Source organism: Monodelphis domestica, chromosome 4, assembly GCF_027887165.1.
Source record: "Monodelphis domestica isolate mMonDom1 chromosome 4, mMonDom1.pri, whole genome shotgun sequence".
NCBI classification, from domain to species: Eukaryota; Metazoa; Chordata; class Mammalia; order Didelphimorphia; family Didelphidae; genus Monodelphis; species Monodelphis domestica.
Window position 1 is genome coordinate 340,171,316 of NC_077230.1, and position 26,532 is coordinate 340,197,847.

At 41.0% G+C, this 26,532-nt stretch overlaps 1 protein-coding gene across 6 annotated transcripts in view; it reads left to right on the forward strand.

The window, feature by feature from the left end:
* The window catches only part of PAK1 (p21 (RAC1) activated kinase 1), a 211,878-nt gene that overhangs the window by 61,770 nt on the left and 123,576 nt on the right, over positions 1 to 26,532 (forward strand). Inside the window, exon 2 of one of the 6 annotated variants that reach the window (XM_056794934.1) lies at positions 12,198 to 12,365. The exons of 4 other annotated variants lie outside the window; for them this stretch is intronic. The gene's annotated coding sequence lies outside the window, so the exon portion shown is untranslated. Of the gene's footprint in view, positions 1 to 12,197; positions 12,366 to 22,990; positions 24,005 to 26,532 lie in introns of those variants that run through there. One more of the 6 variants, XM_001363264.5, reaches the window with a different exon arrangement.

A 26,532-nucleotide genomic window follows, 5' to 3' on the forward strand; every position in this document is an offset into this window, starting at 1 on the left:
TGACCTTGGACAAATCACTTCACCCTGTTATCCTCAGTTTCTTCATCTACAAAATGAGCTGGAGAAGGAAATGGCAAACTACTTCAATATCCTTGCCAAGAAAACCTCCAAATTGGGTCACAGAGTTGAAAATAACTAAATAACAACAAATCCAGAGGAGAACAACCCAGAGTGTGAAAGAGCTTGAGATTCGTTAACATTAGAGAATCAATTGAAGGAGCTATGGATGCCAGAAAAGAATAGATTTAGGATAGATGCAGAAGATGTCTAGAAATATTTAAGGGGCTTTTATGTGGAGGAAGGATTAGATTTGTTCTGCTTGGCTCTGCATGGCAGAATTTGGAGTTACAGAGATCAGTTTAGGCTTGACTTCTTGTAAAACTGCCCAACAATTAAAACTTTAGGAAAGAGTAGCTTACCTTTACAAGAGGTGGTATTATAGAGGGGCTCCTTTTTCAGGTTCAGGTTACACTTAATATTGGATATTTCTTTAAACTCTGAGATGCTGTGACTTTTTGAAATGAGAGTTGTTAGCTCCAGAGAGTAGACCTGTGACCAATGGCAGGGTAGTTAATGAGGAGGCAGATTTCATTTTGTGAAGATTCATCTTAGAGTCAATACTGTGTGTTGGTTCCAAGGCAGAAGAGCAGGAAGAGCTAGCTAATGAGGTTTAAATGATTTGCCCAGGGTCACACAGCTGGGAAGTGTCTGAGATCAGATTTGAAACCAAGACCTCTTGTCTCTAGTCCTGGTTTGCCATCCACTGAGTCACCTTGCTGCCTCTAAAAACCTTCCTAATAATTAGAGCTGTCTGAAAACAGACAGGCTATTTCATAAAGAAGTGAGTTTATTGTTACTGGCAAGGTCGGGAGTGATATGTGGTGGTAGGGAAAGTGTTCAACCAAAGCTATGAAGGAGCTTTGGAGCATTGCTGAAGTTGATAGAATAATGATAGAAAAGGAATTAGAACTCCTGTTTTTCTGCTTCCATGTCTGACCATATCACCTCCATACTCAGTAAACAATAATGACTCCCCGTTACTTTTTTTTAAACCCTTATCTTCTGTCTTAGAATCAATACTATATATTGGCTCCAAGGCAGAAGAGTGTTAAGGGCTAGACGATGGGGGTTAAATGACTTGCCCAAAGTCACACAGCTAGGAAGTATCTGAGGTCAGATTTGAACCCAGGACCTCCCTCTCTAGGCCTGGCTCTCAATCCATGGATCCACCCAGCAGCCCCCTCCTTATTACTTTTAGGATCAAATACACTCCATTTTGTTGACATTTAGAGCTCTTTCTAACCTGATACCTTCTTATTATCCCAGTCTTTTTACATTCTAATTCTCTCTAGGCACTGTATAGTTTAATCTCTTTAGAGATGATGGTGCAGCTCTTTATTTCACTGATGAAGAAATAAAGCTCAGAAAAGGGAAGTAATTTGCCCAGAGTCAGTCATCAGCAGAGCCAGAGTTCAAACCTCAGACTCTAAAACCAATGCTCTTTCCATGTACCTCTTATTGGCAGGTTCTTTATAATGCGGGAATGCTGTTAGTCCATGAATTCTTTCCACTTCCTAATGGAGATAGAATGGAAATTTAATGTGGGGAGAGATGTAAAAGTGCTTGGTGGAGATGGAAAATGGTAGAGATATAGATTGCTGTTAGTAAAGGCCCAGTAGCCTTTTGGAAGGGATTTGGGAAAGAATTTGGAGACTGTGGGCCCCATTGGACCACTTTAGGAAAGAAGATATTTCTGTTAACAAGTATACCATTTCCTAGGGCCCAACTGGTCCTGAACTTTGGCAAAGACATGAGGCCTGGGGCTAATTAATTGGTTATACATTTGGTCCATAGTGGGTTGAGGGGCTTTCTTTAAGTGTTTATCAATTCATTAAAAAAATTATCAGTACTTAATGTTTTCATACAATAAAATACATACAAAAAATAGATATTTCCCAAACCAAAATATCCCCCTTACGAAGTATATTCCTCAAATGTTGTTGGGCAGCTAGGTGGCACAGTAGAGTCAGGAAGATCCTGAGTTCAAATTTGGCTTCAAACTTATTAGCTGTGTGACCTGGGTCAGACCACTTTACCTGGTTTGCTTCAGTTTCCTCATTTGTAAAATGAGCTGGAGAAGGAAATGGCAAAGAACTCCAGTCAAACAAGACTGAAAATGACAGATCAACAACATCTCACAAACGTCTTTTTTCTACTTTGTTTATTGATTAACAGGAAGGATGTGTCCTTTAACTTCCAATATGGTACTACTATTATTTTTGTATCTGACATGCATTTTGCTGTTTCTCTATGTTGACTTCACAGACATTGTTACAATCATTGTATATATTATTCTTATTCTATTCACTCTGTATCACTTCATATAAGTCTTCCCATATTTCTCTGAATTCTTTGCATTTATGCTTTCTTATAGCACAGTAATAATATTCCATTACAATCATATAAATTATCTTCATGTATCACCATTCATCCTGTTTTACAGGTTGCCACAAATAATATTGTTTTCAATATTTTTTAGCCTTATGGGTATGTTCTTATTGTTAACTTCATTGAGGTTGTAGATCCAGGATTGAGATTTGAGGGTTAAAGTCAAATCAATAGACATTCATTAAGCATTTACTATGTGCCAGGTAATGATAAATGCTGGGAATACAAATAGAAGCAAAAAGTAATCCCTGCCCTCGAGGACCTCAGAGTCTTATAGGGCAAGCCAATAAAGAAAGGAAGCTAAAAGCAGTGGGAGAGAGCAGAAGGTACCACTGGAGAAAGAAGTCTGGAGGATCAAGAGTAGTTTCCAGAAAAGAATGAAGGAGTGAACATGATTGAAAGGCATTTCCTTTAAAATGAGAAGGGGCCACAGAGACAGAAGAATCTTCCAGGATGAGAAGGTTATAGGGAAAGAGTGATGTTCCAGGGTTAGAAGACCCTGGGCATGGTAGAGAAAGAAGTCCAGAGAGGAAAGAAAGCATGAAGGATTAAAGAACATAAACAATCCATTAACTTTTCTTGTATAATTACAAGTCGTTTTACAGAAGAGCTGAACCAATTCAAGGTTCCACCAGCACTAAATTAGCCTACTTTTTTTCTTCAGCCATTCTAGCAATGTATTTTCCCATTTTTTGTTGTTTTGATGTGTGAAATGGTTCATCAGGATTATTTTAAATTTTGTACTATTATTAATTCTGTTTGTTTTGCTTCTTATCCGTTTCATACTCTCCTATTGGAAAATGGGTATTGAGCTTACAGATTTATCTCAATTCCCCATGGATTTTGGTTGTCAGATATTTTTTTATCAAAGATAAATGTAATTAGTCATTGGCTGAAGTAATGTATTAGAAGGAGCCTTGGACTAGCATCTTTCAAACATCAATTATTAATTTTTTAAATTTTTACTTTTAAAAAGAAAAATTTTATTCATATCTTTTGTTTTATTACATTACCAAAAAAGTCTCTTAATGTCCTCTCCCCTTCTTCTGAGAGCCATGTAATAAATAATATTTTCTAAACAAAAAAATTTGCATAACTGGTTAACACATTGTGCAATATATGTAGACTCCCCACATCTGTAAAGTAGTAGGGGGGGGGATCTTTTCTCATAACTCTTGCTTATTCTTTGTAATTTTGCTATGTTCATTTTTTATTGTCTTCTGGTCGTTTTTCTTACATCGTTGTAGGTGTCATATATTTTGGGCTCTGCTTACATTACTTTGCATCACATTATGGAACACACTATTATAAAGTTCTTCTCTGTGTTCATTATATTTGCCATTTCTTAGAGTACAGTAACATTCACGTACCACCATTTGGTTAGCCATTACCCAGTCCGATGGGCATCTACTCTTTTTCTAATTCTTTGCTATCAGAAGAAGTGCTGCTATCACTATTTTTCAGAAAACATTTAAGTGCTTACTGTGCTAAATAAGACCTAAAGAGAGAAAAACAAAAAGTGATGCAGGAATCCTTTCCAACTTTCAAATTTTGTATTTCCCCGAAATAGCCAGTCTTCAAGGAAGTTACATTATAATGGAGCTATCAACATATGGGATGTGTAAGTAAACATGTTGTACATATATTATAATAATATAATAACCAGCATTTTTATAATGCTTTAAGATTTGTAAAGTATTCTGCAAATCTCATTTTATCCTAACTACAACTTGGAGTTGGTATTATTATCTCCATTTTACATATGAGGAAACTGAGACAGAGGTTAAATGATTTGCTCATTGTCACACAGCCATTACATGCCTGAGACTGGATTTGAACTCAGGTCTTTCTGCTTTCAAGTCTAGTGCTCATCCTAAAGGTAGTAGGGAGTTGATGGAATTTATTGACAGGGGGGTAGAGGGGGAGGAGGAGAATGACATGTCCAAGTATGGGAGTTGAGAGATAGAAGTTCTAGTCCATTTTCTACCCCCCCCCCCCCCCGATTAATGATCCCTTCTTGGTAAAGTCTCAAAATCCTCTTAGGCCTCAGTTTCATCATCTGTAAAATCAAAGTGTTGAACCCTTCCTGTTCTAAAATGTCATGACTCTGTGAGGGTACTGTAGTACCTAAGTCTATTGGTTCCATTAAAGTCTCTGCTAGGTGTTTTCTCCAGAACTCTTACTGGTAAGCTTCCCAAAGGGTCAAGAGAATAGGCAGGGCCACAAGAGGCCAATCCTGGATGCTGGACTGGGACAGCTTGGCCCAGATATTCTCCATAGCTCCCAGACTCCTTTCAGAAACACCAAATCCATTGGGTTCTGATGCCTCCCTGTCCCACTTGATTATAATCCCAAACCAACAGGCACATGCATATTTAAAGCTGTGTTTAATTGGAACAGCTGCTTGGCCCTCCCAAAAGACAAGACTACAAAAAAAAACCAAAAAAAAAAACCTCTTGGAGACCAGCTTCTGAGAAGTGCCCACCTGACAGATTCTCTTTGCTGCTCTCTTTGGGGCTGGGGAGGCTGACAGGACGATTTTAGACTGACACTGACTCATGCTGTATACCCTGGAATCTCTCTAGGCTTGGCTGGGTTGTAGGTGTGGCCAGCTGTGGACTTTACCTGTAGGTCATAGGATCAGTGATTCTCAGAACTGGAAGGAACCTCACCGGGCAGGTAGATAAACTTCCCAAGTAGTGCAGGCAAGATTTTATAGATGAGAAAACTGGAGCTTAAAGCAATTAAGTGATTTGTTTAAGATCACATAGCTAATAAGTGTCTGGGCTGGATTTTGAACCCTTGGTCACAAGTGCCTACTATTGCCAGGCACTGTGCTTAAACCCTGGGGATTCAAATGAAAAAATAAAGACAGCTTTTGCCTTCTGGGAGCTTGCAATTGAAGGGAGAGGACAATCCACAAAGACAGAGGGGGAAAGGTTCCCTGTGCCAGAGTATGGTAGAATCTAGTCTAGAATGGGAAGCTGGTGAGAAATGAAGAGTTGACTGGTCTGTGAGCTCTCTTCAAGTGGAAACTGTGGTAAGAGTTCTTTGCTCTGCCCTTCAGTCTTCTAATCAGTGAAGTGGAGGGTCCTGTGGGCACTGAAAAGGTGAGCACCAAAGCTGATGCAATTTGGTAAGGTGATAAGTTTCTGGGTGAAGAGATTTCCTGGGAGCGTGATGTTGTGTTACAGTTGTGATGTTTTTATATCCATGGGATATCACTTACGTTAAATATGCATTAATTTTTGTCTGGTCATGGCTGACTCTTCCAAACCCTTTTGGGGTTTTCTTGGCAAAGAAACCACTGGTTTGCCGTTTCCTTCTCCAGTTCATTTTGCAAATAAGGAAACTGAGGTAAATAGGGTTAAGTAACTTGCCCAGAGTCACACGAGTCTTAGGTTGAATGTGAACTCAGGTCTTCTTGACTCCAGACCTGGCATGCTATCCACTACACCACCTAGCTGCCCATGTGATATTGGATGTATCCACGGAGAGTAGTTAGTGGGAAATAATCTGTTTATTTCTAATTTGATGTCCTTTTCTCTATGACAGTGTCACCTGAGAGTCCCTGATACTCTTTCTGTAGGTGTGTGAGGTCAAAACTATTTTCATAATTATACTAAGATATTTTAGTTTCTGATTTGATAAATCCTGATAGATATGACCCAAGTAAACAAAAGCTCTTTGGGAGGGAGGTCCTCGATAATTTTTAACAGAGCAGAGGGGTCCCAAGACAACTATGGCTTGGTGTAGTTCAGGGACTCTTAATATGGAATCTGTGAAACTTGTTTTAAAATATATTTTGATAACTGTTTGCTTTGTAGTCCTATGTATTTTATTTTATGCATTTAAAAGTACTATTCTTAGGAGTCCATAGGCTTTACCAGATTGCCCAAGGGGTCCATTATATAAAAAGTTTATGAATCCCCACTCTACAGGGTTCCTGAGAGGTTATCTAGTTCTCACTTGATACTTTATGTCTGGTGATATAGGAACATAGTAAGTAGAAAGACCTTTGAATTTGGAATTGGGTGACCTGGGTTCAAATCCCAGCTCTACCTAACTTTGGGCAAATCATATATAGCTGAGGCTTAGACCAGATGATCTCCAAGGTCTAAATCTAGGACCCTCTGATTCTTAAGCTTATCTCTGAAGTCATATCTCTGTGAATCTCAGAATTTGAAGGGGTCTCAGAGGTCATTTAAGGCAACCTTTTTCTGAGCAGAACTCCTCTCCACAGGGTCATTGGTGTGTGATTATCCAGCTTCTATTTGAGGATAACGGGGAACTCACAACCTCCTGTGGCAGCCCACTTTATATTTTCTGTTGGGACAGTTCCAGTGGCTAGGAAGTTTTTCTTTATGCTATCCAAAATCTTCCTGCCTGAAAAATTCCCCTCCCTCCTGTGCCATTCCTCATTCTGCCCTTGAGGCCAAATAGAACAAATGTTATCTTTGCATCTCACTTGTTCACTCATTTTAGTTGTATACAACTCTTCATGACTCCATTCAGGGTTGTTGGGGGTTTTTTTAGGCAAAAATGCTATAGGGGTCTGCCATTTCTTTCTCCAGATCATTTTGTAGATGAGGAAACTGAGGCAAATAGAGTGAAGTGACTTGCCCAAGGTCACCCAGCTAGTAAGTACCTGAGGTTAGATTTGAACTCAGAAAAATTAATCTTCCTGACTTCAGGCTTGGTGCTCTATCCACCATCAAGAATCATCCAATTTGAGAGTGGTTACCTAATCCCACCTCTAATAGAAGAATTTAATGTGTCTGGGGAGGAGCAGGGGTGGGGGTATATGAGGTGGTGGTGGTGGGGATATATAAGGTCCACTTTTACTGTAATGGATTCAATGGAACCTCCAGACAAAATGTCTGAGACACTTTGAAGGAAGAATTGGCCAGTGTCTAGCCTTATGGAATTGCTTGGGTATTTTAAATAACCATTCAGGCTGTTTTCCACTAAAACAAACTTGTTTACTTTTATTTATTTTTAAAAAACCTTTTCATGCTGTCTTAGTCATGACTCTCAGATAGAAGGACAAGGCCAGTGGTTTAAAGTGACTTGTCCAGGGTCACACAGCTAGGAAATATCTGAGGCCAGATTTGAGCCCAGGTCCTCCTGACTCCAGATTTGGTGCTCTATCCACTGTGCCACCTAGCTGAACCATTGTTTCTCTTTAAAAAACAAGCAGTGAGACTTGTCTCAATAATACTTATGTAAATATTATCACCATTTTCCATATTGAAAAGTTGAGGGCCTGAAAAAGAACATGCCTTTGACAATTCCTATAGCTAGAAAATATTGGAGACGTGACTCTAATCCAGGTCATCTGATACAGATTGCAGTATTTTTCCCCCAGCCATACTGTGCTGTCCTTTCTCCTGCTGCTCCCCACCTCACAGTCTCTATTTATTCTCTCCTTTCTATCACCTCCCCTCCCCATTTCTTAATTCATTTCAAGTAAACAAACATGTATTAACCACCTGACATATGCTGCACTTAGTCCTGGGCTTGGTATACTATAGGAGATCTTCCAAGAAGTAAGACCCAGTTTCTCTTGAAGTGCACAGTTTCTGCTCTCATTTCTGTATCATGGCTTAACTGTAGTCTGGTGCTGATTTTGCCTCTTGCAACCCTATTCTCCATACCTAGTTGCATGCTGAGTTCTTTTTTTGGTTGTACAAAGAATTTAAAACTAGAGAGATTCATAAAGATCAGTTAAATCACTGATTTTTCTGGGGCAGCTAGGTGTCACAATGGTTAGAATGCCAGACCTAGAATCAGGAGGTCCTGAGTTCAAATCTAGCCTCATACACTAGCTGTGTGACCCTGGGCAAGTCATTTAATGTGGTTTTGTATGGCAAATCACTTCAGTATCTTTGCCAAGAAAACCCCACGTGGGATCATGTGACAACATCAAAAGTTAACGATTGGGTGGTTTGTGATGGAGGGCAGTAGCAATCAAGGGGATCAGGAAATTTCACGTGGAAGGGAGGTAGCTCCACCATAATTTTGATGTGAGGAAGAAGTATCTTCCAGGCATGGGGACAGGAAGGAGATAGAGTGACCTATGGAAAGAACAGAGAGAAATCCCATTTGGTTGGATTGCAAAGAGGCAGTAATGTCTGATGAGGCTGAAAAGATGAGATGGGGCAAGGATGTAAAGAAAGAGTTTTGGAAGCCAAATAGAAGAGTTTATATTTTATCCTAGAGGCAAAGGGACGACAACTGGTTTTTATCTGAGTAAGGTCAGATCTGAACCTAAGCCAAACTTTGGCAGTATGGAGGATGGCTATGTGCAGGGTGGACTGGAGTGGAGAGAGACTGGAATTAGGTTCGTGGTTTCAGTCATTTTTCAGTTGTTGCCAATTCTTTGTGACCCCATTTGGAGTTTCCTTGGCAAAGATACTGGAGTGGTTTGAGGTTTCCTTCTCTGGCTCATTTGACAGATGAGGAAACTGAGGCAAACTGGGAGAAGTGACTTGCTCTGGGTCACACAGTTGGAAAGGTCTGCAGCCAGATTTGAACTCAGAAAAATGAGTCTTCCTTGCTATAGGCCTGGCACTCAATGCTGTTGCAATTATTTAGGTGAGAGGCGATGAGAGTCTCAGGTAGTAGATATGGGAATAGAAAGAAAGGATTCATATGGGAGAGATGTATTGGAGATTGAAATCTGATTAGATTTGGCAGGGGTGGAAGAAGACTAAGGTTACAAATTTTGTAGACTGAATGGTGGTGATGCCTCCTCTACAAACAGGAAACTTTGGACAAAGGGAGGGTTGACAGGAAAGATAATGCATCCAGTTTCCGACTTGTTGAATATTTGATGCCTCAGGCATATCCTGTTTGAAATGTCCAGCAGGCAATTGCTTGGAGAAGTCATTAACATAAGGGTGATAATTAAGTCCATGGCAGCTCCTTAGATCCCTGAGAGTGTGGAGAGAAAAGAGTAGGGGACCTAGGACAGAACCTTGGAGATCACCTGCAGAAGTTCATGCTTGTCTCCTTGGTCAATTGGTAAGGGACCACCTGTTAGTTTCTTCTGCACTCCTTGTGCCACCTTGGACAGTGACTAATACACACACACACAGCAAGAATGTTACAATAAGTACTAGAAAAATCAGTAGTTTAGGAATTAGGAGACTAGGAGTCATGGCTGCAGACTTCATATGAGCTACTAAAGTGAGCTGGCAGAAACAGGGGGAGATGTTAGTCCCTTTGTCTGTGCTCAGCTCCATAATCTGGAGCACAACACATCATCTGGACATAAGTTGGATGCTCACATTTCAGGAAGGATAGTTTTTTTTGATGCTTCATTCCTATGTACCCTATAATTCAGCAACACTGGTCTGTCCTCCCCCAAAATACATCATATCCTCACTGCATTTTCTTTTTTTTTTCTTTTAAACCCACAGTTTAAAAATCAGTATTGTGCTTTGGTTCCAAGGTAGAAGAGTAGTAAGGACTAGGCAGTGGGGGTTAAGTGATTCACTCAGGGTCACACAGCTAGGATGTGTCTAAGGTCAAATTTGAACCTAGGACCTCCCATCTGGCTCTCAGTTCACTGAGCCATCTAACTGCTCCCAACTCTGCATTTTCGACTGTTGCCCACACCTGGAATTTTCTCTCTTCTTATCTTTGCCTCCTGCCTTTCCTGCTTCCCTCAAATCTCAGCTACAATCCTACTTTCAGCAAGAACCCTCATCTGGTCCCCATTAGTGCTTGTGTCATCCTCTTTTGGTTATCTTCGATTTGTCATGTATATATCCTATTTGAACATGATTGTGTCTTCTCTTTTAGACAGAGAGCTTTTTGAGGATAGGGACCATTTTTTGCCCATTTTTGTACATCCAGCATTTGGGACAGGCTGAAACATTTTTGATATGCAGTTGTTTCTGCAATGTCTGACTCTTCACGACCCCATTTGGAGTTTTCTTGGCACAGATACAGGAGTGATCTGTCTTTCCTTCTCCAGCTCATTTTTATAGATGAGGAAATTGAGGCAAACAGTGTTAAGTGATATGTCCAGGGTCACACAGCTAGTGTCTTGAGGTTTGAACTAAAATCTTTCTGTATTGAAACCTGGCACTCTATCCACTGTTACCTACCTGCCTTTGTGGCACATGGTAGGCACATAATAAATCCTTGGGGCCAAATTGGAGAGAGTTCAAAGAAGAATGGCCAAATGAGAGGACTGAAAACTAATAAAAGGATTTGTTGAAGGAACTGAGATTGAATCTTGAATCTTAGGGCAGCAATTGAGAGTTTTTTCAGGTATTTGAAGGTCTGTTGACCCGGACGAGAGATCCAGAAGTAGGTGGCACTAGTTATAGAGAGACAGCTTATGATCAGAGCTGTTCAGAAATGGAATTTTCTATACTTTTTGGAGGTAGTAGAAGTCTCCTAGCCCTAGAAGCCTTTCCCCCCTTTTTTCTTCGTAAAAACCCTTGCCTCCTGTCTTAGAATTGATAATAAATATTGATTGTAGTACAGAAGAGCAGTAAGAGTTAGGCAATTAGGATTAAGTGACTTGCCCAGCATCACATAGCTAGGAAGTGTCTGAAGTCATATTTGAACTCAGGATCTCCCATCTCCAGGCCTAGCAATTTATCTACTGAGCCATCTAGCTGCCCTTAGCCCCAGAAGTCTTTAGGCAGAGATGGGATCACCGTCTGTGAGGATGCTGGTAGAAACGATGCTTTCTCAGTTAGAGGTGGCACGAATTGACCTTTGAAGTCTTTTCTAATGATGAGATCTTGTGATTCTATGAGTCCCAGCTCTGATAATAACTGTAATCTAATGACATTAACTTGTTACCTTGGTCAATTCATTTCTTGCTGGGGCCTGGGTTTCTTCAGCTGCCAAGTTTTGGAATCTAGGTTCCCCAAAAAAGAAACTGAATGGGAAGTCAGAAAAATTACATTTATTTGGAAATTTCAGTGTCCATAATAATAATAGCTTGCATTTATATAGCACCTATAGCTGTGTGACAGGCACTGTCTAAATGCTTCACACATATCTCATTTGATCCTTGCCACAGCTGGGAGATGGGTGTTATTATTATCCCCACTTTACAGTTGAGGAAACGGAGGCAATCAGAGTTGAAGTAACTTGGCCAGGGTCATAAAGGGTTTGAAGCTGTATTTGAACTCAGTTCTTCCTAACTCCAAGCCCATTGTGCTGCCTCATTGTCCCCAAATTATCTTTCCCACTCCTGAGACCTTCCCTTTGCTTCTTGGAACCACAAGATGTGAATTTTGCTCCTGGCTTGTATATTTGCTTGCCATTTGACTTTGAGCAAATCCTTTTCTATTCTCTCAGACTTATCTTTCCTCTGCTGTAAAATGAAGTTAACAACTTTCTCTTTATAAACTTTGAAGGACTGTTGAGAGGAGCAAATAAGGAAATACATGAGCTATTATTATTATTTTAGTCTCCTTAGGACTGATGCTTATTTTAACAGATGCCATAAATACCTTTCCTGAGAGTTTATAATGCTGGAGCAGCAGAAGTGACTTTTTAGAATAAAATTAATGAGAACTAAGTTGTTTGTAAATCTTGAAACGTTTTAGAGTTCTATCATCTTGTCAAAGCAGAAGATGAGAACAGCTCATCAACATATTAATTATCGCAGTTGAAAGAATCACCATTTCAGGTTCAAAGCATGCTAAACAGGAGCCCTTTTAATTAGTTCCCAGCCTTCAACACCACTAAAATGGCTTTTCTCATTTTAATTACAGCACAGACTACATTTGGGTCTTTAGTCAAGACCACTGATAATTGGAATGGGGAGGTACCCTCTGTAAGACCAAGCTCTCTAAAGGCTGGCACTATCTAGTAAGAAGAACTATAGACTTAAGAGTGATGAGATCTGGGTTCCAGTCCTGCCACTTCCACTTATCAGCTATGTAAGTCATTTTACTTAATATTTTCATAGATTGAATGTAAAGGTATAAATCTGAATTTTTAAAATCCCAGGAATTTAAGGGAGAGATTGAAACCAGATGAGATGAGTGGATGACAGGATAGTGGTTCATGTAAAAAAGTCAAACCAGCTAGAATTTATTAAATGCTTATTCTTTGCTCATGCCAAGCTAAGTTCATTGAAAGCATCTTCAATTAGAACTCTAGTAGCAAACAAGACAGCAGGGATGATATGAAATTCTTCTTATTCTCTTGGGACTTTGATCTCCTCTGCTGGAGGAGACTTAAGACTGGGAAACTGAACTTTAGATCTAAAATGTGAATATGAGAAATTATCTGTAAAGTGATACAAGTGAATATATCATCTTATATTCTAAGGCTGCTTGTTTTGGTTTTCTAAAATGTGGATGTGATTCCCAGATATTACAATAAATATCAATTTTTTTAAAACCCTTACCTTCCGTCTTGGAGTCAATACTGTGTATTGGCTCCAAGGCAGAAGAGTGGTAAGGACTAGGCAATGGGGGTCAAGTGACTTGCCCAGGGTCACACAGCTGGGAAGTGTCTGAGGCCAGATTTGAAACTAGGACCTCCCATCTCTAGATCTGGCTCTCAATCCACTGAGCTACCCAGCTGCCCCACATAAATATCAATTTTTAAAAAGCTAAACATTGGGGATACAAAGTAAAGTAAAGGACAAGCCCTACTCTCAAGGAGCTTACAGTCTAATGGGGGAGACAACATGCAAACAACAATGTGCAAATGAGATCTATAACAGGATGAATTGGAAATAATCCACAGAAAGAAGGAAGGCAGCAAGATCATTGAGGACTAAGAAAGACTTACCATAGAAGATGGAATTTTGGCAGAGATTTAAAGAAAGCCAGAGAAGGAAGGAAGAGGAAGAGCATTCCAGGAATGGGGGGTTAGCTAGTGAAAACATTTAGAGTTAGAGATGGAGTGTTTTGTATAAGGAAAAGCAAGGAGGCTAGGGTTACTATATCACAAAGCGTGTGTGTGTGTGTGTGTGTGTGTGCGCGTGCGCACACGCATGTAATGATTAAGGTTTAAGAAAACTGGAAAGGTATGAAGGGGTCAGTTTAGGAACATCTTTAAATGCCAGAGCATTTTATATTTGATCCTTGAGGTAATAGGGAGCTACTGGGAGTTTTTTGAGGGAAGGGGATGATATGATCAAACGTGAACTTTAGAAGAATTACATTGACATCTGAGTCTGGAGGACTGACTATATGAAGCAGAGATCTGAATCAGGGAGACTGGCCAGCAGGCTATTGCAGTAGTCAGCTATGAGGTTATAAAGACCTGTGTCCAGGTGATTGTAGTGTCAGAGAAGAGAAGGGGGTGTATGAGAAATTTTACAAAGACAACATTAATAGGACCTAACAACTAATTGGATATGAAGGTAGAGGGAGAGTAAGTAGTTGAGGATGACACCTCGAGGTTTTGAGCCTGAGTGAATGGGAAGATGGTGGTATCCTTGACAGTAATAGAAAATTTAGGACAAGGGGAGATTGAGGGTAAAGATAAATTCAGTTCTAGGGGTGTTGGATTTAAGGTGTCTATAGGACATCCAGTTTGAGGTGTCTAATAGGAGAATATGTAATCTTAGGCTGAATTGAGGGGCATAATCACTAGGAAAAGGGAGCTTGATAATGCCACTGCAATTTGGCCAGTCAGACCCCATCTCTAAAGTACTGCATCTAGTTCAGAGCATCTCATTTTAGGAGAACCATTGATTGAAAAGCCAGAACATAGCTAGAGAAGGAGGGTTGGGGTAGTGAAGACATTAGAAATTATGCTATATCGAGGTTGATGGAAAGAGAAAAGCTTAGTAGAGTTGAAGGAGGTAGTGGGAGAAGGACATGTCTTTCAAATATTTGAAATAAGTGTTGTGAAAGAGAGATAGACTTGTTCTATTTGGGCCCCAGAAGATATAACTAGGAGCAATGACAGAGTGGATGGTCTTAGATTTAAGAAGACTCAAGTTCATATCTTGCCTCACACACTTCTGTGGTCCTGGGGAACTTTCTCTCTCTCTCTCTCTCTCTCTCTCTCTCTCTCTCTCTCTTTCTCTCTCTCTCTCTCTCTCTCTCTCTCTCTCTCTCTCTCTCTCTCTCTCTCTCTCTCTCTCTCTCTCTCTCTCTCTCTCTCTCTCTCTCTCTCTCTCCCTCTCCTCTCCCCCATCCCCTGGTTCTTCTCTAAACTGTATGGCAGCTCCTTCTCTATCTCCTTTGTTGGGTTTTCATCCAAATCATGCCCAACAGTCATGGGAATACCACAGCTCTCCCCTTTGGTATTTCACTAACCAACCACAGAAGTTATTATAAGGATCAAATGGGAAAATATCAGCAAAATGCTTTGTAAACCCTAAAGCACTATATAAATGTTAGCTGTTATTATTAGAGACACCAATTACCTTGTATTTACTTATGTGTGTGCAATGTGGGAAAGTTATCAGGAAGCAGATTTCTGCTGAATATGTACCATATTTTGGAGTGAGGGTGATTTTTGTTTCTTAGAACCAGCAGAATGTAGTAAATTCAAATCCAATCTGAAATCAGATTACTTACTATTTGTGTAACTCTGGGAATGTCACTGAACCTTTGTATGCCTCAATTTCCTTAACTGTAAAATGGGGATAATAATACCACTTACCTCAAAGAGTTGTTATCAACTGTTAAGGATCAAATGAGATAGTGCCTGGTACATAGTAGGCTCTTATTAAATGCTTGTTTTCTTCCTTCCTAGTAGAGGGATGCAATAACTAATAAACAATGTTATAGAAATGTGTTAGATATACAAAGAGAAAGATACAGGAAAGGCTGAGTAAAAAATAACCCCAAGATTCCAATTATGGGAGATTATAAGATCATAGATTTAGAATTAGAAGGAATGTTTAGCAGTCATTGAGTCTAACCCTGTTGTATTATTTTATCTTTTTAGCTAACAATTTTTAAATTAAAAAAAAATAGCTTTTCTTTCCCTTCCACCCAATTCTGTACCATTAAAAAAAGGAAAAAAAATATTCCAAACTCTCATAAGAGATGTATAATCATGCAAAATAAATTCCGTCATGTCCAAAAAACATGTCCCATTTTGCACTTTATGTCACTTTTCTATCAGGAGGAAGGTGGTGTGCTTCTTCATTAGCCTTGGAATAATGGTTGGTCATTGTCTTGATTATGGCCTTTAAAGTTGTTTGTTTTTATAGTGTTGTTGTATAAATTGTTTTCCTGATCTGCTTACCACATCTACAATAATTCATACAAATCTTGCCATGTTTCAGTGAAATTGTTCCTTTAATAGTTTCTTATGGCACAGAAGTATTCCATTACACCCACATACCATAATTTGTGCAATCATTCCCCAATTGATGGGCACTCCCTTAATTTCTATGTCTTTTCTGTTACAATCCTGTCCCCTGCCCAGAAACTATATTATACTACTATGCTAGTTTTGCATATATGAGCCCTTTTCACCTGTCTTTGATCTTTTTGGGATATTGACCTAGTGATGATTTTGTTGGTTTGAAGAGAAAGCACAATTTCATGACTTTTTTGGGCACGGATCCAAATAGTTTTCCAGAATGGCTGGACCAGTTCACAGTTCCACCAACAGTGCATTAATGTACTTGTCTTTCCACCACCCCTCTGGCATTTATAATTTTCCTTTTTTGTCAATTTTGCCAAATTTGATGGGTGTGAGGTGGAACCTTAGAATTGTTTTAATTTTCATTTCTCTAATAGCAATTTGCTTCATTTTTTTCTTCCATAGGGCTATTAATAGCTTGGATTTCTTCCTCTGAAAATTGCCTTTTCATATTCTTTGGCCATATAAGTAATTAGTGAAGGGCTATTCTTTTTATTTTTTTAAACACTTACCTTCCATCTTGGAATCAATATTGGGTATTGGTTCCAAGGCAAAAGAGTGGTAAGGACTAGGCAATGGGTGTTAAGTGACTTGCCCAGGGTCACACAGCTAGGAAGTGTCTTGAGTTCAGATTTGAACCTAGAAACTCCCATCTCTGGGCTTGGCTCTCAATCTACTGAGTTATCCAGCTGCCCCCAGGGCTATTATTCTCATACAATTCAATCAATTCCTTATATATTTTGGAAATTAGATATTTTATCAGGGAAACTTGCTGTATGTATCCCTTCACCCCAGTTACCCAATTTCCCTTTTAATTTTATTGGTCTTATTTGTAAAAAACAAAACAAACTTCTTAATTTTATGTAATCAAAACTTTACATTTTATCTCTGTAATTCTCTCCATTTCTTAGTCATGAACTCCTCCCCATCCATGAATATGAAAAGTTATTTCCTTCTTGCTCCTTTAATTAATCTATAATCTCCTTTTATGTCTAAGTCATATACCCATTCAGATCTTATGTTGTTATATGGTATGATATATTGGTCTATGCCTAGTTTCTGCCATACTAATTTCTAATTTTCCCAGAAGTTTTTGTTGAATAGTAACTTCTTACCCCAGGAACTGAGGTATTTGGGTTTTTCAAACATTCAGCTTCTACCGTCATTTACTTCTGAATGCTGTGTTCTTCATTTGTCCCACTGATCAATCTCTTTCTCAACCAGTATCAGATAATCTTGCTTTTCAATAGAGTTTGAAACCTGATACTGATTATCTCTCTGCTTTTCAACTTTTTTTCATTATTTTCCTGGAGGTTCTTGACCTTTTGCTCTTCCAGATGAAATGACATTTTTTTTTCTAATTCTATAAAGTAATCCTTTGATAGTTTGATTGAATAGTTTACTAAGTGAATTAATTTAGGTAGCATTTTAATTTTTTTTTATATTGGTTTGGCCTGCCTTGGAGCAATTAATATTTCTCCCAATTATTTAGGGTTGTGTTTATTTACTTAGAGTGTATTCTATAAAGGCAGCTAGGTAGTATAATGGCTAGAGCACCAGGGCTGGAGTCTGGAGACTGGGTTTCCGTCTGGTCTTAGACACTTCTTAGCTGTGTGACCCTGGGCAAGTCACATAACCCCAATTGCTTAGCCCTTCTTCTGCCTTAGAGGAGATATCAATTCTAAGACAGAAGGTAGGGTTTTTAAAAAAAAAGAGAATACCCTGTAGTTGTATTCATACCCACCTATGTGTGGCTTGGTGGATAGACTTGTAAGTGTTTTATTTGTCCTGTACTTATTTTCAATACAACTCTCTTATTTTTAAGATGAGGAACTGAGGCTAGGAGAGGTCAGTGACTTGGCTAGGATCATATAGTATCTGAGACAGGATTTGAACCAAGGTCTTTAGAATTCTAAACTCAGCGCTCTATCCACTATGATGATGCCACAGAGAAAGCAAAGTCAGAAGTTGAGTAGACTTAGGGAGAAAGATAAGCTTGAATTTAAGCATTTTGAATTTGAATTTCTGATGGGGCATCTAGGTCAAGATCAGAGGATCATAGGTTTAGTGACTGAAGGCATCTTCATTTTATAGATGCTAAGAGACTTGTCCAAAGTCGTAAGAATCACGGCTGGAACTTGAACTGAAGTCCTTTGACTTCCAAGTCCAGTTTATCTCATTGTATCATCCCATCTTAAGGTGTTGTAATGCAAGTATGGAATTCGTAAGAGAGGTCAAAGCTAGAGGAAAGGGATTTGGCATCATCTATGTAGTGATAATAGCTGATACCAGCTAGGTAGAGTAGTAAGATATAAAGAAGCTCCCCTCCACTCCCCCATTGATTTATAGGATCACAGCATCATTAGATATAGAGTAGGAAAGGGAGCTTGGAGGACCTCAATTTCTCCTGCTCATTTTATGGATGAGGATACTGAGACCCAGAGATATTAGTTCATTGACTCATCCAAGTTCACATTGATAATAAGGATCAGAAGTGGGACTTTACTCTTTGTGGTCTGACTCCAGAGTCAGTGCTATTTCTGTCTTACCTGCTCCAAGTGGTGAGACCTAAACAAGTTTGAGACAGAGGCAAGGAAGCAGTACAGTGAGAGCCACTGAAGATAAAAGATAAAGGATGTCTGCCTACCGGACGCAGCGGCTTTTGAGGTTGACAGCTTAAAACAGAAGTGGCATGTTTGTGCTTGTTAATTCTTCTCTGCTCTACAACTAACTGTTAGCTATTCTTCCCACCATTGTTGGATGGAGACGTAAATGACATGTGTATCTGATTTGAAGACAACATGAGACAGGAAACAACTTGATTCTATTGGATGACAGAATCAAGATTTAAATAGATATGAACTGACAGACAGCATGACACAAATAGAAATTCAGAGGACCTCGGTTTGAATGTGACCCCTGCTGCCATTAGCCATATGACCATGGCAGGCTTTTTGCTTTGCTCCTCATTCATCCCTTTTCTAACGGGACTAATAAAAATATCCTTGTGATCACAGGATCATAGACTTCAAGTAGGGAAGAACTTCAGAGGGCCATCCATTCCACTCCCCCATTTTATAGATGAAGAAATTGAATCAGAGATTAAGTTGTTTGAGTTGCTATGACTTAATCAAGGGCAATGTTAAGTGGCAAGGGCAGGATTTGAATCCAGTTCCTCTCTATTCCAAATCCGGTGCCTTCTTGCCCTTGTGATCCAATGAGAAGAATGCATATCAAGTCAATAGAAGTATCAACTATGATGATGAAGATGGAATTTAGTAGGGATTAATGTGAAGTCCAGTAGGAATATACTTTGGGACCACAGGTTCAGTCTTAGATGTGTGATGTGCCAGTCCAAAAAAAAACCCCAAACTAAAGATATGTGATTGCTTTCTTGGACCTGTGGTATTTACTTGAGCTCTTTCTCCACTGATACAGATTGTTAATTGCCAACACACACATATGCCTTCTTGTCTTGCACGATTCTGGCCTCTCTTTTTCCATTATTAGAAGATTCACCCACTCAACATGTTCAAGCTTTCTTTGGCTTCATTGAGTTGAATCTTGGGGTTATGTGCTAATGTACCACTTGGATGGTGCCATTGGAGATACCTCTGATTCTCACTGGCTCACTGCCTGGCAGATCCAATACATTTTTTATGGCATCTTTTGTTCTGTGGTTTGTTTTTGGTTTTCAGGTGTTATGTTTTGTTTGGTTGAATAAAAACTCTTACCTCCTGTCTTAGAATCAATACTGTGGATGTATTTGGTTAGGTCTAGGCAGTGGGATTAATTGACTTGCTCAGGGTCAGATAGCTAGGAAGTTTCCAGGGCTAGATTTGACCCAGGACCTCCCATCTCTAGGTCTGGTTTTTAATTCAATAGAGCCTGATGAAGTCTGAAATATGGAGAGGTTCATCACCAGTGGCTGGCCACCCTGAAATGAACTTTTTTTGGGGGAGGGTCTATGCATGAGATTCTTAATAGAGAATTCTTAAATTCATTAATAGAGGCACAACCTTCAAAACAAAGAGCACATGTCATCTTCTATTTTGGTCTTACCACATCTGGGGTAGTAGAAGAAGTAATGGAGTCAGGAAGTCCTAAGTTCACATCTGGCCTCAGAAACTTTCTAGTTGGGTGACTCTCAGAAAAGCCACTTAGCCTCTGTTTGCCTCAGTTTCTTCATTTGCAAAATGGGACTGATTTGCAGAGAAAATTCTCTCCTCCCCACCAATTTTTTGCTTCTTGGTAAATCATGTTACCTTAATGTTGGTTTCACGTGTAAAAAGCCAGGATAATGGTAGTGGCACCTTTTAGAGCAATTGGAAGTGAAGGAAGCACACTGAAGGGTTATATTACTATAGAAATATCTTATTGATTATCAGGATGCCACAATACCTGAAATTCCATCTGAAGAACTGCTCTTCCTGTGGAACCTCTTTTAAAATGCAAATCCTGTTGGAGGCTGGGTGGCTTCAACCCATTAATCTGACTAAAATATTCCTGATTTCAGATTTAGAAGGTGCAGCTCTGTGTGTGTGTGTGTGTGTGTGTGTGTGTGTGTGTGTGTGTGTGTGAAGAGGTCATAGAAATAGGAGGTGGAGGTATACTGTGTAGGCATGAAATAAGGTTAACTAGAGCATCAATGGAATCTTGAAGGGAGAAGAGGGATCTATATAGTCTGAGGGAGGAATGAGATTTCTAGGTTGATTTGTAATATATATCAAGACTTTAAAATAATAGCTTAAGCTGTAATAGAACCCACCTCCACCCTTCCTACCACAGGAGGCAAAGGCACTGGATCCTGTGCCCCTAAACCAGGAATTCTTTTTCTTAAACGGTTACTTTCCATCTTAGAATCCATACTGAGTATTGGTTTTAAGGCAGAAGAGGGGTACAGATTAGGTAATTAGTGTTAAGTGATTTGTCCAAGGTCACACAGCTAGGAAGTGTCAGAGACCAGATTCGAATTTAGGACCTCCCATCTCTAGGCCTGGCTCTCTATACACTAAGCCACCTAGCTACTGCACCCCAACTCCTACCCCAACAACCAGGAGTTCCTGATCTGGGGTTCATGAACTGGTTAATATATATTAAATTAAATAAAAATTAAATATTTTATAACTGTATTTTGATATAACCAATTTCCTTTGAAATCCTAGGATTTGTATGCTTTTAAAAACATTCTGATAAGGGGTTCATAATTTTGTTTCAACATATTGCCAAGAATGTATGAACCAAAAAGATATTAATAATCCCTGTCCTAATCCTGTTTTTCCTTTAAACCTCCATCTTTCTGTGTCTGCTCACTCATGTCCTTGGAGCCATCCCTGATGCTTCAGGATCCTTGAACTCTAACCCTTCCCTAACCCTCTTATTGGGCAGCTGCCAAATCTTGTGGATTCTGCCTCTTAAGACATCCTCAGCATCCTTTCCTTTCTATCTGTTTACAAGGCCACTCATCACCTCTCACTGTCGCTATGCTCTATGATGACTCTTGCATTAGAGACGTTATGACAAAAACTCTTCAAATTGGTCTCTTTGCTTCCACTCTCCAATGCACCTGCCACATATTTGCTGCCAAATTAACCTTCCCAAGGCCCAGGTCCCTCTTCTGCTCTTCAGTGGCCCTGAATTGCTTGCTTCCACCTGAGATGTAATACAAAGGCCTCCTTCCCATACCCCCAAAGTTAAAGCGTTCCAGAACCTAGCTCACACCTATTTTCAATTTAGTTGAATTCAACTAAAAAAAATTATTAAGACCATACGTTCAGGAGCAATAGCGCAGATGCATATTGAAAACTTGCTTGGATTGCAAAATGTCAGAAAACAATTGTTGAAAATTGTTTTTACATGTAATTGGAAAAATAAAAGGAATAGGCATATTGAAAACTTGCCATCGAGGCTTGATTCTCATAGCAAGATATTAAGGATATAAAATCAAAATGAAATAATCCTTGTGGTCAAATAGCTTGGCATCTACTTGTAGATGAAATAAGCACACAGATAAGTATAGTAAAAGGAAAAGTGAGAAGGAAGAAATTACTCAGTGGGGTTTGGGGGATGCATCAGAGAAGACTTCCTAGAGGTGACATCTGAGTTGTTCTGAAGGAAGACAAGATTTCTGAGAGTCAGAAGTGAGAAGGAAAGACCTACCAGGTATGGGGAACAGCTTGTGAATATATTGGGAAGGAGATATATCAAGGTGGGAAACAGTGATAGGTTCATTTTAGCTGAAATATAGTTGTTTTTTAAACCCTTACTTACCTTCAGTTGGAATAAATTCCAATTAAGATTGAAGAGTGGCAAGGGCCAAGCAATGGGGTTAAGTGACTTGCCCAGGGTTGAAATATAGTTCTTTAAGGGGAGTAGTTTGGAAAAAAGCTGAAAAGGTAGGTGGTAGCTAGATCATGGAAGACCTGCAATGCCAGGTTACAGAGTCTACCTTTTTATTTACTTATTTATTTGTTTGTTTGTTTGTTTATCCCTAGAGGCAAGAGGGAGCCACTGAAGGTTTTTGAGTAAGGGGTTCCTTAGGGAAATTATTTTGGAAGCTGTATATGGTAGACAGAGTGGAGACAGGGAGACCAGTTTGGAAGCTCTTCAATGGTATAGGCTATGGGAAATAAAGGATCTGGCTTCCATTTCTGAACCTTGAATACTGTCTCCCATCCTTTGTGAAGACCTTCCTCATCTCTGCTTTTTGTATCTTAGCCTCTTTGAGGGCTCAGCTTAGGTACCTCCTTCTACTCAGAACTTTTCCTCATTTCTTCCCCCCCCCCCCCATTACTCTTTCCTTCCTCAAATTATCTTGCATTGACTTGTCACCATACTTAGTGCATCCTCTTCCCCATCCTTCACTTCTGGTAGAACAAACCCAACGTCCTTGAGGGTAGCAACTGTTGTGTTGTTCCTGTAGCCTCAGTGCTATATATCAATAAATATTTGTTGCATTGAATCTCTTGGCCACCTCCCCACTGCACCCCTCAACTTTCAGCTCTTAGGGTTTTGGGGGGAAACATACTCACCCAAAGTGTGGTGACTCGCAGGTCAGCTGTGGCAGAACAAGGATTTGAATTAAGATTTTTTTTTACTGTAAAAATACAGTGGTTTTTTTTTTTTTCACCACTGCATCCCGCCCCCCCAACACACACACACACACACACACACACACACACACACACACACTCACACTCACTCACTCACTTTCTGCCTTTCAAAGGATCCTGGGGCCGGGGTAGATGATCGATCAAACATTCATTTGTTCGTTTGACATCTCTTGAGCATGCTGTGCTCAGCATTGTGCAGGGGGTTGGGGCGTGGGGGAAGGTGCTCATCTATGGAGATGAATCCCTCCCGGAATGCTAGCGTTTTGAAGGGACCTTAAAACACAGAAAGAACGTCCGAGGCGGCAGGGACCTTAGTGACTACGTCTAATCCCCCTATTTTACAGAGGACACGGAGACCCAGAAAGAGGAAGACATTGAGAGCGTTTCTCCCTCCACTCCTTGCCTTTACTGGGGGTGGGGAATGGGTGCGTTCTTCAGCCGTGTCCTGGGGACATTGGCTTTTATTTCTGAGGTGGGCAGAAAGTTAACGATTAATTGATGTCCCAGGGAGGTCCTTGCACGTTTTCTGTGCTGCTGGGCGAGACCGGAGCACGCCCCTTGGGGGCAGCTTCTGCGTGGAGATGAAAATCTTATCCAAGCTGAATCGTCTGTCCATTCTAGCTCGGGGATGGAATAAGGGAGAGGCGGGGAGGAGAAACTGCTTCCCCCAGCTCGTTGGCTGGAGAAAGGAGGAGGCTCCACTTGGGTCTGTGGTTTATTCTTCCCTCCGCCCCTTCTTCTTCACCCCCTCCCCCCTCCCACCTTTGCCAACCACGACTCGGCTCCTCCTGTTGGGCGCTGTAACCCTACCCCAACCGACTGGAGCGGGGCGGGCAGCGCGCATCAGCCCTGGGAAGCCGAGCCCTGTCCAGGCCCGGCGAGGAAAGGCAAGGGAGGCAGCCGGTCGGCTGGGCGGGCTCCGCGTGCGCCGACTGCGGCAGAGGAAGACCTGCGTGCGGGCCAGCGTCTCTACCTAACCTAACCTCGCCTTGTGCTCCAGCTCCAAGGCTGGGTCGCGGGACGCGCTAGCTGCATCCGTTCTTGCTGAGCTATCCGAGCCCGGCCGGGGGAGGCCGGGGAAAAGGACGGGACATGCTGGGGCAGGCTCCTCGCTGCGCCAGGTAAATTCCCACTGCGGGCAGCCCAGGAAGGGGGGGGTGGGGGAGGGAAGGGCTAGTCCGTGTGAAGACAACCTCCTGTGGCTAGGTATAGGCCAACACTGGAGGAGAGGCTGCCCCCACCCTTATACCCCAGCGATTTTGCCTGGGGGTCTTTGTAGGATGGAATGGGAGGAACCCTCCGGCTTTGGAGAATCTCCAGGTTGCGCGGGTTGGCTCGGGGAGGGTCTGGTTGGCCACCCTTTCCTTTTCCCAGCAAATTGGTATCCTCAGGATCTTGCAAAATGGGATTCCCATCTTCGGGTTCGAGGCCCCTTTTTTTCAAGGATCCTCAGGGAATAGGGTGGGGAGTGAGAGGGTGAGCCCACATAGGTGGACTCCTTGGGGTTCCCCACTCTGATAGATTGGTTGGTTTGGTAAGCTCTTGGATGGGACAGATTAAAACCTGGCCTGGAGTGAAGCCCCGAGCCCCCGCACAGGTGCCTGCTGCAGTACTAGGGTGCACAGCTTTGGGGGTGGGGAAAAAGGAGCACTCTGGGAGAGGCAAGGGGAAGCCGTGCTTTTGGGGAACTACTCTTCTGACCAAGCTGTTTGCACGAAACCACTTCCTTCTCTGGGAGCTGGGGGCCCCTGCGTCCCCGGAGGGGCCCAGCCTGGCTTTTTCCCCTTTCAGATTGACTGGCCATTGATTCTGGGGAGCTAAGAGTTTCTTTATGGGATGGGAGTGAGATTAGAGCTTGGGGTGGGGTTAGTTTCCACCCTTTCTCTTATTAGGTGTCCAACCAAGAGGAAGAACAATGGATTTGGAGTCTGAGGACCTGGCTTCTAAGGATAGTTTTGCTCTTATTATCTGTCTGACCTTGTTCAAGTTATTTTTCCCCAATCTCAGTTTCTCTACTGGGGGTGTAGGGATTGGGCTAAATGATTTCTAAGGTTATAGTCACCTCTAAAACCAGACTTCTTGGGACCCCTCTCTAGTAACAGGCAGTGGTAGATGTGGGTAGGACCCAGGTATCCTGTCCCTAGACCAATTAAATGTCTTTCCTTGGAGCCAGGCTTGCAGATGGCAGTGGTCCAGCATGCTCAAGACTCAGTGACTTCATGATGAGGGAAAGGTTGAGAATGCTGCTGTTTATTTTTACTGGGGATGGGGGGGAGTGGAGATGGGGGAGGCAGAGTGGGTAGTGGTACTGGTGAGGTAGTTATGAACTGATCTGTGGTGTTGACTGCTCTAAGCCAACAACAGGTTTTATAGCTTCAATAATTCATTTATGGAACAAAAGTTTCCCTAGAGGGTAAGTCCTTTCCCTTCTCTGGGCTTGTTATCCCATCTGTAAAATGGAATTGAGACTTCATTTTTTTTTTTGCTCCCTGAATCCCTTTGGCCTATGAATCTATTCTCAGCATCATTTTTTAAAATATATAACACAAAATATGCAGGATTACAAAGGAAACCAGTTATTGAAATAGTTATAAAAATATATTTTAAAGTGTCACAGTCTTGGTTCCCAGAATAAAGAAACCCTTTAGACCAGTTAATTCTTAAGCACACTCTTATCTCTAAAAGTGTTTGTTCTCCGGCTAACATTTCACATGCTAAGATCTCTTCTAACTTTAGTAATTTATATTATGGGGTAGAAGAGGAAAGGAGAAGGGTCCAGGGCTGGCTTGGTAGTAAAGTAGTTAGGTTCTGTTTGGAAAGGAGACCAATACCTTTTTTATTAAACCTTGCCTTCTGTCTTAGAATCAATACTGTGTATGGATTCCCAGGCAGAAGAGCAATATGGGCTAGGCAATAGGGGTTAAGTGATTTGCTCAGGGTCACACAGCTAGGAAGTGTCTGAGGCCAAATTTGAACCCTGGACATCTCTAGGCCTGGATCTCCATCCACTGAGCCACCTATCTACCTCCAGGAAGCTCTGCAGCTGAAAGGGCTTCCTAGTGATTACTGAGAGCTATTGGACTGGGGATGATGATAGACAGAATAAAGACCATGTGGAGAAGAGGGAAAGACTTGGACATTTCTAAAGTTCTTTTCTTCCTCTTTTGTTAAAAGACATGGAAGCTTTGATTCTTTTCTCACTTGACAGGCTATGACCTTCTCCAGCTTCTTCGCCCTTCCGTTTACATATATTTTCCAGTTTCTCTTTCCTTTCTATTTGACCTCTCATATTTTTTTTTGTTCTCCATCCCTTCCTCTTTCCTCATTTTCTCTTTGCTTCTTACTCCTTTATATCTCTTCCTTCTTCTATTTGCTCCATCCATCTCCCATCCCTATTTTCTTCCTCTCTTCCACCTTCTTGCCTTTTCTCTTTCCATTTCTTCCATCTTATCTTTTCCCTTTCCATTCCTTCTCACCCCTTTACCTCTTCCTTCTCTTCAACACTCCTTATTCTCATCCCTTTTCTCCTTCTTACTCATTCCTTTTTCAGTCCCTTCTTTGCTTTTTATGTCTCCTTCTATTTTCTTCTTTCCCCATTCTTTCTTCTCTTTTCCTCCTTGCCCTCCCTTTCCATCAGCCACCCCCATTT